Below are 11,374 nucleotides of genomic sequence, written 5' to 3' on the forward strand. Positions count from 1 at the left end.
CTATTGCTAAGCTTTTTGGCAGCCTCTTAAATTTTGTGCCCGAGGCAAGTGTCTAACTCGTTTCATCTTAGTCTAGGCTGTGTTAAATTTACCAATGACACGTGTCTGAGATTTACTTCAAACAATGTGTCTGGAGGAATGAGGGTTGGGTTATATGTTAGTAAGATTGCCGTGAGTTGATCATTGTTGACGGTGTGAGATATGAACATCGAATTCATTGTACTATTCTATCTTTGCATATATACTTTTTTCTTTGCTGTTCGCGGGCCTCTCACTGTTGTGGCCTCTCCCGTTGCGCAGCACAGGCTCCGGACGCGCAGGCTCAGCGGCCATGGTTCACGGGCCCAGCCGCTCCGCGGCATGGGGGATCTTCCCGGACCGGGGCACTAACCCGTGTCCCCTGCATCGGCAGGCGGACTCTCAACCACTGCGCCACCAGGGAAGCCCTGCATATATACTTTTGAAGTTTTTCCCAAATAATTTCTCTGTGAAACCTTCCCAGCACATTTAGAAGGCAAGGTCTAGGACCGAGTTAAAGATACGTGAAGCTTTAACAGCTAGAAATAACCACAGAGACGCAGAAACCTCCCAGGTTCCTAGAGCGGACCTGGAAATGACGTCAGTGGAGGTAAACCATCCTTTATTCAACCCCAGGGCGGAAGAGTTCGTCGTTTTGTGTTCCGGTCAGTGGGCCTCCGCGGACTCTGGAACAAACACCCTGAATCTCGTGCGCAGGCAGCACCGCCTGGTTCTTCCAGGCGGCTTGAGAAGGGCTAGGCTTCGGAGCCTCCAACCTGACAAAGGTGGGACTTGGGCAAATGTCGAGAGGCCTAAGTCTGGGACTAAAGTTGGCCCCCATGGCGCACATTCTTGGTCAGAAGCAGCAGATTTCAAAAATCAGGAGGTGTCGGGGCGGGCGGGGGATGAAGGCAAGTAAGCTCCGGCGCTTCGCCTCCGGACCCCAACACAGCCTCCGCGGATTTGGGAGCGGAACGGAGTCGACGACTCTGCAGAGACGCCTCTGGCCAGAGAGCAGATGGCAGAGGCCTGCACACTCGCCATCAATACGGTCCATCTGGAAGCGGCCTAGCGGATGGTAATAGGTAACGAGTCACTATTTATGGGTGTGGTTATGAGGGGCGGACGCATGCAGGGAGGCATTCAGGCTCTTGAGCGACAGGTGCTGGAGAGTCCGCATGCTCTGGGTAATAATACTTGGTGGAAAACTGTTACCCGCAAGGCAGAAATGTTGCGACTGTGTTGAGTGCAGTTTGATGATTCTGGGTATCAAGTAAATATGAGCTGTGTAATGGTAAAGGGGGGGGGTGTTCGTCATCAGACAGTACGTCTCCACAGCCAGCCTGCCTTCACTTTAGAACCATCTAGAGAGCTTTTAAATTTCCTAGGTAGTGCTAGTGTGCAGCGGGTGATAATAACCACTGAGGTGCTGTCAGATTCAAGAAGTGCATCTCACTATTTACTCTTCTGGGCAGAAACCATTCTTCTGACACTGTCTAGTCGAAGCATTGGGGCCTAACTAGCACTTAATTTGTGTGTAGAGGTTCTCCGAATGAAATTTGTCAGCAGGGTCCAACACTTGGATAATACAGAGTAGAAGAAGACAGTTCTCATTTTATGCTGTCTAATCTGAGGCACTCAGCAATATTTTTCTATGTTTAAGCAGATATTTCTTCAACAAAAAGAAAGAAAAGGAAGATCATTGTTTAGTATAAGAATCAGGGATGTTTGAAGATATGGTTGAGGATGTATTTGCCCTCAGGTTTCATCCTTGTGGTGGCATGTGTCAGAATTTCTTTTCTTTTTAAGGCTGAATATTATTCTGTTGTATGTATATACCACATTTTGTATATCCATTTGTTCACTGTTGGGCACTTGGATTGCTTCCACCTTTTGGATTGTGAATAATGCTGCTATTGCATATGGGTGTACAAATATTTCTACGAGACCCTGCTTTCAATTCTTCGGGGTATGTACCCACAAGTGGAATGGCTAGATCATATAATTCTATTTTTAATTTTTTGAGAAACCTTCATACTGTTTTCCATAGCGGCTGCTCCATTTTACAATTCCACCAACAGTATGTAAGGATTCCAATTTCTTCTTCTCCTTGCCAACACTTGTTATTTTCTGAGTTTTTTGATAGTAGCCATCCTCATGGGTGTGAGGTGGTAGTATCATTGTGGGTTTGATTTGCACATGCCTAATGATTAGCGATGTTAAGCATCTTTTCCTGTGCTTATTGGCCATTTGTATATCTTCCTTGGTGAAATGTTCAAGTTCTTTTTCCATTTTCTAATCAAGTTGTTTATTTTGTTAAGTTGTGATTTTTTTTTTTTTAATTGAAGAACCTCCTTCATCTGCTATTCTTTGCAGGGATGGTAGATAAAAGAGAAGATGGGCTCAGAAATAAGTCTTGAATCATGTTCAATTCTTCTGGCTTTTTTTTGTTAGTATATGTGTGTAGAGAAGGTAACACTTAAAAAATGAATTCTTGTTTTCCAGATGGGCAAGGTGAAGACAGAATTCCCAGGCAGCAGGATGGTAAACAGTGCAGATCTGAGAAACAGCCTGCTGACCTCTGGTAACATGTATAGCAACAGCAGGTAAGTCTGGAGAGAAAGAACTTTATAGATCATGTAGGAGACTTAGACATGCATCTTGTAGCCCAGTGCTGTCCAGTAGAACTTTGCATAATGGTGGAAATGTCCTACATTGGTGTTGTCCACCATGGTAGTCACTGGCTACCTGTGGCTATTGGACGCTTGAAATGTGGCTAGTACTATTGAATTTATTTTATTGAATGTGTATTAATTTTATTAGCTCCATATGGCTAGTGGCCACCATATTGGACAGTACAACTCTAGGCAGTGGTTTTAAATGAGAAGTAGCATAACCAGATTTATATCTTAGAAAGATTACTTTATAGTCAGAATGTGGAGAATGTGTTGGACAGGCACAAGACCCCAAGCAGTAAAATCAGTTAAGAGACTCTTGAAATAATCTAGGGAAGTGTGTATGAACTTTAGCCACCTCCGCAGTTAACAGCCCTTTATTCTCTTTTTTTTCCATGTATTTGTTAGGTTGTTTATATGATTAGAACCCCAAAGAACAAGTAACAGTGGTTTAAGTAGGATAGAAAATTTATTTATCATGTGAATGTCCTGCTGAAAGGCAAGTCAGAAATTTCTGGAAGCTCTTCTCCAAAAAGTTCTCCAGTGGTCTGTGCTTTTCTTGCTGCTCTGCGATCTCCAGAGTACTATCCTTGTCCACATGGGCAAAACCAAACCACAGCCTATAGGAAAGGGAAGGAAAATATTGTGACCAAGCAACTTCCTTTTAAGCAACATGACAGAATGAAAGTTGCCCACAACACTTTTGCTCACACTCTGTGTTAAGCTAAAACTTGGGACATTCTTTCTGACATCAGAGGGGCCATATATTTAGGAAAGTGTTTGTAAGTATGAAAAGCATGGGCAAATTTTCGGCCACAGCTCAGCCTTTATATAATCGTGTCCTTGCATGGAGAAAGAAGGGAGTGGTCTTTGAATGTGAGGAATAAGAGGAAACTTTTGTACAACATCAGAGAATCCTTGCTGTACTAGTCTGCTAGGGCTGTGGTAACAAAGTACCACACCTGGATGGCTTAACCAACAGAAATATATTGTCTCACAATTCTGGAGTCTGGAAGTCCAAAATCAAAGTGTCAGCAGGGTTGATTCCCTCTGAAGGGCAGTGAGGGAAAGATCTGTTTCAGGCCTTTCTACGCTTGTAGATGGCCATCCTTTCTCTATGTCTCTTCACATTGTCTTCCCTCTGTGTCACTGTATTCATCTTTCCTCTTTTTATAAAGACACCAGTCATATTAGATTAGGGCCCACCCTAATGACCTCACTTTAACTTTTCCTCATTTTATTTCTTTAAAAACCCTGTCTCCAAATAAGGGTCACATTCTGAGGTACTGAGGGCTAGAACCTAAATGTTTGAATTTGGGGGGAATACAACTCAACCCATAACACCTAATAAATATCCGACCAGAGTTCACATCTCCTGACACCAGGAATCCATATTCCTTAAGGAAACCATTCATAATAACATTTAACATGGTTTTATGGCAACCCCAAATAAGTTTGTCAACTGCTGCTCTGTTTTGATAGTTAAAGCAGAGGTGCCCAAAGTACAGACTTCAGTGTTTTAAACAGTTAGAAAAGAAATAAATCCAGTCCTGCCTGTCTTCTTTAAATAGTCATCCAGTTTCTTCTGTCAGGGAACCTAAATCTCCAGTTATTAATGCCAGCCTGAAACTCAGGACAGAAGAACTTAATTCTTAAGTTAATGCTCCTTGTTCCACAACTTTATATAAATGAAACAGGAAGAAAATACACGAAGAAGCCTTTTTTAAAGAAGTATATGATCTATTTGGGAAGTCACTTTAAAACACAGGCACACAGCAAGAACTACCCTGTAGGACTACTTATAAACAGGTATTTAAATAACATAAGTGGCATTTACAAGTTCAGTAGAATGTTTTAAAAAAGGAAGAGAGACAGCAATTAAGAGGCTTCCATGCTCTCAGGTTTTTTGATATCATGTGATGGCTGAGAGATGGAGCATGCAGAGTAGACATCCTTTTTGTTAAAATATTTGGATGCTTGAGTCAAGAAATGTGGGCTTGAGAGCCATATTTTTTTGATCTTTAAATATCTAATGAAAGCTGTGGACTGACTCTTCAAAAAAATACACATACATTTGATATTTTGCATGAGTTTCTGTGTGTTCATGGATACCCTTTAGGCAGATGCTGTATATTATTTATCCTAAACTCCTTTCTCCTTTGATTTCCTCCACCATGGTAGCTAGAAAGCCAAAATCCTTCCCTTTCTTCTCTCTTGTAGTTGGGGTGGGATGTGAGCTGGGTCTGACCACTGAGATTCAAGTGAAAGTCGCTCGTGGGGGACTTCTGGAAACATTTTTAAAATGCGAGTGACTTCTCTAAAAAAATAAAATATAAAGGGAGGGGCTGTGACTTGGCTGGCGTGCTCCATCAACTCTTTACCCTATATCCTTTGCTCTTCTCTCCCCCTGTCTGGAATTCAGACAAGATTCCTGGAGGAACAGCAACTATTATAAGTGTGATGATAAAAGCCACGGAACAAAGACAATTGAGCAAAGAAGACAGAGGGAGCCTCAGAACTTCATGACATTCTTGAACAGTGGCGCCAGCCCTGGACGATTGACCTCAGGACCTCTTGCTAAATGACATATACTAACTCTTTTCTGTTTAACCCACTGGAGTAGAATTTTCTTTTGCAGTGAATCCAATCCTGACTGATAGGCTAATATGTATTAGCACCTGTTGTGGGCCAGTGGAGTTCTAAGAATGTTTATGTACTAACGTTTTTAATCCTCACAATGAATGACTTTATGAGATAGACCAAAGGTTCTCAAAGTGTGGTCCCTGAGCCAGCAGCATTAGCATCACCTGGAAACTTGTTAGAAATGCAGATTTGGGGGCCTGACCCCAGACCTCCTAAAGCAGAATCTCTGGGAGTGGGGCCCGGCAGTCTGTTTTAGCAAACCCTCCAGGCGATTCTGATGTATGCTGAAGTTTGACAACTTTATCTCTGTAGATAGGGTATTGTTGTTGTCCCCATTTTACAGATAAGTAGACTGAGCTGAATTTAAGTCACTTGCCCAATGTCACACAACCAGCAAGACTTGACTCCTAAGTCTGTTTGTAGCCACTGTGTTACACATGTTAAGAACTCCTGCTCTAAAGTAGTAGTCTTCAAAATTTGAAAGCATGCTCCTCTGAAAAATTATGTACCCCCCTGTACAATTTTAGATCAATATCTAAAAATTTCACATAAGTTCAGACAGTTGTAAAGAATCTGATTTCCAGTACATTGTAAATTGTGCCATTTCAAAATGTGTTCCATCACTCTTCTAAATGAATCTAAATACCATAGTGATTATTTTTTAAATGGACTATCATCTATTTAAAAAAATGTTTTCTCTAACATTTGAAATTTTACATCTTCTCTTTTTATGAACTCATATTTTCATTCCCCTACCCCACAAAAATACATTCTATTGTAACATGGCTGTTTTTGATCTACTCTGTTGTGCTCTACCCCAGGCTAACTGGTTCATATGTCAGCTTATCTCAATTTGTTCTCAATTCTTTACTAGGAGCTTGAAATGACAAACTGAAACATTATTTAAATCTCCAACCTCCCCCTCTTTATCTTCTTATTCCCCTGCAGCTGAAAATGTCAAATAGCCTAGGGGAAGAATGCTCTATGGGCAGTAAAATGTATTAAAAGAAAATCTAATCAGAAGATCCTAGCACTGTCATAAGTATATACATAGAGGGAAACAGATAAATTTAAAAATTGATACAAGGATATGTAGAAATTAGTAAATGACAAAGTTGATATTTCAATTCAGTAGGTAGGCAAAATTGATTTTAAAATAAATTGTGATGCTATAACTAACTTTGCCTATTGGAGAAAACAAAGATGGACATTTACCTCTCAGCCAGTAATAAACCAAGTTCCAGATAGATTAGTCACTTAAATACAAAATATAAAATAATAAAACATGTAGTTGCAAATAATAAAAGAACTCAGAAGAAAAATATTTACTTGGAAACTATTGCGTAGGAAAAGTTTGAGCAACAAAGGCTTAATAAAAATATGCTTCGATGAAAGCCTACAAAATCATAATAAGCTATCTTAAATCAGATGTACACAAATGGGAAATTCACAGAAGAAAAAAATCCACCTGAAAATTAGAAATGAATGAGTCTGAGAATGAGATGATGGTGAGGGGGCTGCTTTGGTCCATCACTTCATTGTTTTAACCAAGGACAGTGTCTTCATGCTATCTTAATTCCTTAGTCTATGAATTGCCAAATATTTTGATGCTCTTACACACTGCTTTCCAGTGGTCTTCTAAAATGTTTCTTAATAAATTTAAATCATTCTAAAGAATGTAATTGCCAGTATATGGTAAGATTTGAACATTAAAAGAGCCCAATCCATCATTGATTTTTTTCCTTTGGAACCTAAGAGCAATTTGATATACCCTAGCATCCTTTAAAAATGTACTTGGTATACCTTTATTTAACAGTCGAAAAATGTTCATGAGTTATTTTTCTCTTTCAAAGGCATTTCTGTTCTATAGCTGTCATGGAATTTTATCCCCATATATTGCATTTTTTATGCTTAAAGGCTGTGACTGATTATTATACTACTCCGAAACAGAAAAATATATTAAAAATGAGATATGATATTTAGTTATTTCCAATGAGTGTCTTCGTATTTTACGAATCTCCCCCCGCCCCCCCAGTTTGAGTTGTTTTCAAGTTTAATAGTAACATGTGATCAATAAAAAGTATCTCAAAGTATTTTTGAGAAGTATTTAGTATATGAAGAGTAAAATTGTATTTGAACCTAATGAAAGGGACAGGACTTTTTCCCCCAAGTTAGCTCATGTGTCTGCGGATGAAAATTTCTAGGAGCTGGAATGGGAAAGCTTCCGTAGAAATAGCAGAATTATCAGAAATTTGCAGAGAGATGGATAACCAGGTAAACCTCAGGTCCACAGCGAGATTTGAACTTGGATCGCTGGATTTAGAGTCCAGAGTGCTAACCATTACACCGTGGGGCCTATTTTCGCTTAATGTTTGCTAAATTCTTTGATGATATAGTTCTTCCTCCCTAAGTCCCTTTATCTGGTTATCTGAAAGGTATAAGCACATTTTGCTTTTCTTCCTCTAGGATTAATTCATGGACGCTTACCTGTCACATGCCTGCATCCATCCCACAGAGTGCTCGGTTTTGTGACTGTACTATTACTTCACCCAAGGCTCACAATCGCCCTGTGAGATGGGAGGCATTATCGCTATTTTACAGGTGAAGAAACTGAGGCAGAGACCTGGTGTCTTTCACCCTACTTTATTGGATCCTGTTGCTTTCACGAAAATTCGTCTTTTTTTAGGATGATAATCTTTTACGGACGCGTTATGGAAAGATTTACCAAAGTAGCAGAGGAGACATTGGTGTTTAAGAAAAAACTGAAATAAACATGCTTGGAAGACGCGGCTGGAGGAAGGATCCCTGCAGTCCTGGGAACACAACTCAGAGTTGGGGGGCGGTGGGGGGGGAAGCAGAAAGGAGAAGCGCTCGGGAGTTTTCCTAGGACCGAGTCCAGCCCCACGGCCCTCCTGCTCCCCTTTCACCAACGGGAAATATGAGCAGAGGAGACTCCCAAAAGGGCACAAAGAAAATTCCCGCCCCGCCAGTCACATCTATTTCCCGCACACACATAGGCGCCCACACTTTGTGAAAACCCACAAGACAAATCATTTTCTGTGATGGGTCTTGGTGAATGTTCTGAGTCGCATCCTAATCCTGTATCTTCACAAACTCCTTGCGCTGGCTTTTCGCTGGCTCAGAGCGCGACGATATCCTGCGCAAGTTTAGGAGTGAGTGCCTAGCAAATTCTTTAGTGGTATAGGGGAGTCCAGTTTTGCTCCAAATATATTTCCAGGATTTCAGATTTTAAGCGAAGATACGCTGGAGGCGGGCTTCGAGGACGGCGCGCCCTCTTGTGGACACAGACTATAAAGCGCAAGCCCTCCCTCCCCGCCCCAAACAAAACCCCACCAAATACCCTAAACAAACCAACAAAAAACTCCACAACCCTGTAAGTATCCCTGTAAACACCAGGCTTCTTGCAGGATTCCCTTGCAGAAGGATTTTTTCAGGGTGGCTTTTACTGGAAAAATCTTAAATTGGTTCTTTTCTGGAAAGCTGGGTTGGGAGTTTTCCTCAAGCTTAGAACAGATGGAGAATGGCCAAGGACGGTTCATTTTTTGCATACAGTGGGTAGGAAACCCTCAGGAGAGAGGGTAAACATCCTCCACTGGAGATTCTAAACTGTCGAAACCTGGCAGATTCAAGAAAAATGTCCTTACAAAGGAGATGCTTTTAAACCTGTGCGGGGAAAGCAGTAGATTCCTCTTCCCTCGGCATAACCGGTCAGCGACGAATACACCAGTTCAATTACATTTTCCAACGCCACAGGGAAGAATAGTCCCAATGGCCTTGACCCTGCGCGGTTCCCGATATGTTAACAAAAGTGCACCACGTGCAGGAAGGTGCCTGTGACTTGTGCAGCAGTGGCTCCCCGTCTAGCAGAGAAAAGCATCTGTGCTTCTCCAGGGCCACATCCTACAGCTTTCCCAGACTCTTGCCCCCAGGCAAACTGTGATGAGAGCAGCAAGTGAAACCCTTCTGAGTAGGGGACAAACAAGTGCAGCGTTCAGAGGTTAAGGTCTGTCTCTTTCCTGCACCCTCAGAAAGGGAAAAAGAACACCTTCAGCCTAAATCCTAGCTTTCTGTGCAGCGCTCAAAAATCTTCAGCTGAAGGACAAATGTGTAATTTGTGCTTTCCAGAGGTTAAGCCCATGGCAGGCACTGGCCTCCCTACAACCAATAGGTAACCGAAACTAGGCACATACAGACTTCAGGAAGACAGGGCAAGAATGTAGTCAAAGGAGACTTTCTTTTCAAACTCTCATTCAAAAGTGCAAAATTCAGTGCTCCAATTACACATCCCCCCCACCCAACTTTAGCTGCCGCTGTGGTCTCATTAAGACAGAGTCATGGTTGACATTCACCTTCAGGGAGGCTTCTGCTCCAGTCTTGGGCAAAGACTTGTTCTTAGAGTCACTGTAGACTTGGGATCATTGAAGGAAAAGAGTGAGAAGAAATCTGGGAAGAAGTGGAGCAGACAGATTTGGAACCAAGCGTGGACATGAACTGTCCTGGGTTCTGGGATGATCAAACCAGATTAGGTGAAAACTTTATGCACTCAGCAACTTGTTTTTTGTTTGTTTGTTTTGTTTTGTTGGCCATGCATCTTGTGGGATCTCAGTTCCTCAAACAGGGAAAGCCCGGAATCCTAACCACTAGGAACCAGGGAACTCCCTGCACTCAGCAAGTATTTTTGAACTCCTAACAGGAAACAGGGACTGTGGGACTGAGAACTGAAAGGTGAACAAGGCCACAGTACTGGTCTCTCCCCTAGGAGACCTTGCTGTCTAGAGCAGGAGGGAGGGCTTATCAAACAAGCAATTAAAACGTGAGGTGGTAGGAGAAGGGGACATTCCGGTGCTGAGGAAACAGATGGGGCACGAAAGCCTAGAGGAAGGGAGTCAATGAAGTCCTCAGTAAGAAGGGCTGAAAGGGCTAAGTTAATATTTGAGGAATGAGTAGAGAATCAGACCTCATAACATGAGGGGAAATGGGAGGGCAAAAAAGTTTTGCTGGTAGAAAATGTGGAGAGGAAAAAAAAAGGAAGAATAGAAATAATTTTATCGTGGCTTGTGGCTAGAAGCTAATTTGGAGGTAAGTGTGTGACAGGAACGGTGACAAATGAGGTTGGAGATGTGGGCAGGTTAGGTCAGCAATCATTAAAATGTGGAAAGCTGCCCGAGCAAAGTGAAAAGAACTTGTCCTGTCTTAGGATTCTCAAAGGTGACAACAAGGGCTGCTCATTCATGGGTTGCTACCTGCAGTTTGAAGAACTGTACCACACGGATCAACGTAATCGAAGTGCAGAAGTATTACTAAGAAAGAATCTAAGGAATTTGCAGCTAAGATGGGTCGAGGTGGCGTGAAAGTGGTTAAGGCCCGGGACTGCTAATGCATCGTGCTCTGCCTGTGTGGGCTCGGATGCCACCCTCTGAGAAAGCTCAGTGAAGAGCAAAGCCGCGAGGGAAAGCAGCTGCTAATCAGATATTTATCACGTCTCGGTTTAGACTTCCTTTTCCAGTTTTAGGGTAATGTGGCCATTCTTTTAAAAACAGAAAGTCCGTTTGCATGCGTACATAGATTCCTTTCTAGGAATAAAGCGAGGGGAGACAGTCGAGAGACAGCCCCTCCGCGCCCGGACCTGGGCACAGGTAACAGGATTGGCGGCTGCTCCCCGCGGCGCTGGTTTCTGCATACAGCTTCGCTCCAGCAGCCGGTGGGCTCCGATTTCCGAAGCTTGACCAAGATACTATTGCTCATTATAACTGACGTGTGGTGGGCTGGATTACAGGGCGAAATGCTGGTTTTAAGGGACGAGATTGCAGAAATAAAAATGAAAACGAGAACACTCAGTAAGGTCCCACCGAGATTTGAACTCGGATCGCTGGATTCAAAGTCCAGAGTGCTAACCATTACACCATGGGGCCCACAAGGAATAATTTTGGAAAGGTATCTCTTGTGACAAATATCCATCTTTTAGGCACCGGATCCCAACTAGTAAATTTTAAACAACGTGTTCCCCCCACCCCACC

The 11,374-nt window shown here is 42.4% G+C and overlaps 1 long non-coding RNA gene and 1 other non-coding gene across 3 annotated transcripts; one reads left to right on the plus strand and one right to left on the minus strand.

Annotated features, from left to right (window-relative positions):
* The first annotated feature begins 672 nt into the window (after nt 1-672).
* LOC132432773 (uncharacterized) lies at nt 673-8,524 on the plus strand. Of its 2 annotated transcripts, none has more exons than XR_009520974.1 (3): nt 673-1,103; nt 2,524-2,624; nt 7,803-8,524. It is a non-coding gene; the product is annotated as an uncharacterized lncRNA (long non-coding RNA). The 2 variants fall into 2 exon arrangements; XR_009520973.1 differs by lacking the exon at nt 7,803-8,524 and adding an exon at nt 5,116-7,777.
* Nucleotides 8,525-11,197: 2,673 nt separating this feature from the next.
* Nucleotides 11,198-11,269, minus strand: TRNAQ-UUG (transfer RNA glutamine (anticodon UUG)). The gene has a single exon. It is a non-coding gene; the product is annotated as a tRNA-Gln (tRNA).
* Between the last annotated feature and the right edge of the window lie 105 nt (nt 11,270-11,374).

The sequence above is a fragment of the Delphinus delphis genome, chromosome 10 (assembly GCF_949987515.2).
Source record: "Delphinus delphis chromosome 10, mDelDel1.2, whole genome shotgun sequence".
NCBI classification, from domain to species: domain Eukaryota; kingdom Metazoa; phylum Chordata; class Mammalia; order Artiodactyla; family Delphinidae; genus Delphinus; species Delphinus delphis.